The sequence below is a fragment of the Xiphophorus hellerii genome, chromosome 5, assembly GCF_003331165.1.
Source record: "Xiphophorus hellerii strain 12219 chromosome 5, Xiphophorus_hellerii-4.1, whole genome shotgun sequence".
In the NCBI taxonomy this organism is placed as follows: Eukaryota; Metazoa; Chordata; class Actinopteri; order Cyprinodontiformes; family Poeciliidae; genus Xiphophorus; species Xiphophorus hellerii.
Genome location: NC_045676.1, coordinates 25,012,968 through 25,015,878, shown reverse-complemented (window position 1 = coordinate 25,015,878; position 2,911 = coordinate 25,012,968).

The window sequence follows — 2,911 nt, the reverse complement described above, 5'->3', positions numbered from 1 at the left end:
GGGCAAGAGAACTGCCTGCCTCACCTCCAATCTGTTCTCTGCCGTTTCTGATCGCTTCTCAGCTCACGAAACACTTTATACACACACAGTTAGTGACAAAAAAACACTGTACATTATATAGATATGCTAAATGATGGGAAAATCAGCTCATATATTAAACGTTTTTTAGCCATTTTATTGGCGACGTGCAGACAGGAGGATCATGCTCTCATAGAGTGGCAATCCCAGGTGAGGCTCAGCTCGCTGCTGCCTCACCGGCTTCGCTTCCGAGCATTTGAATGGGAAATTGCGAAAATTCAGCGATTTTTGAAGAAAAAATTATCAAAATTGGTTAAGCTAAATGAACAATAAATACTTTGTAGTCCAAACCACAGGGTGAAAATAGCGATATAATTTATCTTGCATATTATTCTTCCATGATGGCAGGTGAGGCTCTGCCTCCCCTGACCGCACGTCACTGCATGTTTGGTATCCAATATGGCTGCCAAGTAGAGAAAAGATTATAGAGACTGGTTGTATAAACACTTTATCAACACAACAGATTGTGTCTCATCAAATGATTGTCGAGCATAATGCTGTTCAATAGTTATTTGCGAACATGTTATATCAGATTAGATGCGAGAAGTAGAGTAAAATTCATTAGCGCTGGTCAGTTAGCATCGCAACAACAGATTCCTCTGTTTTTCAGACTTACTTTCTACTTGAGCAGGGCATCACAAAAAAATCCCAGCTTAAACCTCTCTGTGGATAGACTCAAACCTCTGACACTCAGTACTGTTTGTGATGCTAGCTGCTATTAGCAACAAAAGCAGACAGCAACCTATTTCTCTCTGTTTTATGCATCAGAACATTACGGGAACATACTCGGATGTGAGCATGTGAAACTGTCGTGTGATTGGTCAGAATTTCATCGGCGTGTTTGTTTATAAGAAAAGCATCGCTGCTCCACCTCCAGGCGTCGGATTTACAGCTAGAGATCCCAACGGATAGTTTTTAGGATCAATTGTCTGAGACCATGTTGGACTAAATCATTAAACTGACCATAAAGAAACAATTACATGCAAGTTGATTTACTGTATAATCGTAATTTATTTTTATCAAAAATTTTGATTGATTTTTGTAGAAAAAATAAATACATTTCTTGCACCACATTAGTTTTAGCCCGCCATGAAATAAATAGTGATAAATCCTTTTTACAGTTTTATCATTAAACAGATAAAGTTCTTTATCTTGGCAGTCTGTGTGTCTGGCCTTAACCGAAGCACCTCAATAAAAAATAAATAAAAATGAAACTCTCTATCAACAGAGTGATTGGGTTTCCACCCAAGCATGACATCATCAGAGCCATATTGTGGTGTCAAGAGGTCCTTCGCTCCCGGAGGTCCAACAGGAGGACAAAGGACTGGGGAAGGAAGCTGCTCAGTGTGTCGACTGGAAAACCTCCAGTGACACTGAAAGACAAAAACAAGTGTGAAACCGTGAGGATGTCATGTTTCCTCGGGAAGAGTTTCCTGACGTACAAGAGAAGCAAAATAAAATCTTGTAAAGCAGGGGTGCCCAAAGTCGGTCCTCGAGGGCCGGCATCCTGCACATTTTAGTTCTCTCCCTGGTGGTACCAACAACCTTTTCAGCATGTCAGTTTTCTTCTTAGGCCTTCTAACGAGCCATCATTTGATCCAGGTGCGTTAAACCAGGGAGAGAACTAAAACACGCAGGATGCCGGCCCTCGAGGACCCACTTTGGGCACCCCTGTTGTAAAGTAAATGAGAGTGAAAGGACAGATGATGATGCTGTCTCTCAAAACTCTCAACTACTGTGCAGCTCCTTTTCGTGTCCTGTTGACCCCGGTCACCGGGCAGCAGAACCGCCCCCCTGCATCGCCCGCATCCCTTAGCAACCGGGCGCGGGCCGAGCAAATCCTCCCGCTGCCTCGGTTCTGATTTATACTCGTCCTCTCCGCACCTGCGTGAGAGGAGAGAAATGAAATACCGCAGGAGGCAGGGCTCCCCCTTTCTCCTCCACAACAACGGCTGGAAAGCGTCCAGACTGGAGTGCATCGTGCCCTAGAAAGCTAGTGCAGTGGAACTGTCACGGAGCAATGCGGAGCGGAGAGCAGGGGGGAGAGTGGAGAAGCGCCAGCGGCCGGATTCACGCCCACCGCTCCGACACCTACGAGTTCGTGGGTCGTGGCACAAGTAGGTGGTGAAAGTAAGAGATTTGGAATATGGTTTTCTGCATACGCTGCTGCACTCTCGTCATTATGCAAAACGTGCAAGCAAAAGAACTGTTTCATAAAGAAAAGTGCAAAAAGTGGATGCTTTAAAATATTCAGACTCATCAAACTAACAAAAATACATTTTAAAGACTTAAACATGTCTCTTAGCAAAAGTATTCACACCCTTTGAACATTTTATCACATTACAACCCAAGATCAGCATACAAAATGCAGATAATTTGCATATTCGAATGAAATTTGATTCAAATTAAATTTTTCAAACATTAAAATGGAAAAACCTCAACCCTTTCATGTGGTCACTGCAGTGGACAGCCATCTAAGAACCATTTTCTTGTGGGTTTTTATGTTATAAAAGCACACAGGCCACTGAAGTGGACCATCCATAGTGCATCATACAATATACTGTCAACTACTGGCCATCCACTGCAAGTGCAAGATTTTTTTTGTTTGTTAAATCCAATATGGCAGACAGATGAAAAAGCATGCTGACCAACTCAAGAATATCCAGTCTGTCCTACTACTGTAGAAAACTCTTCCAGAAAAAACTATTGTGACATCAAGTAACCCCTAAAGACCACTACTACTGATGTATTTAGAGAAAATTCCAACTAATCACCTTTTTACAATCTTTTTTTTCCTACCTTTTTTATGCCTTAAGAAAATCAAAAATACTTT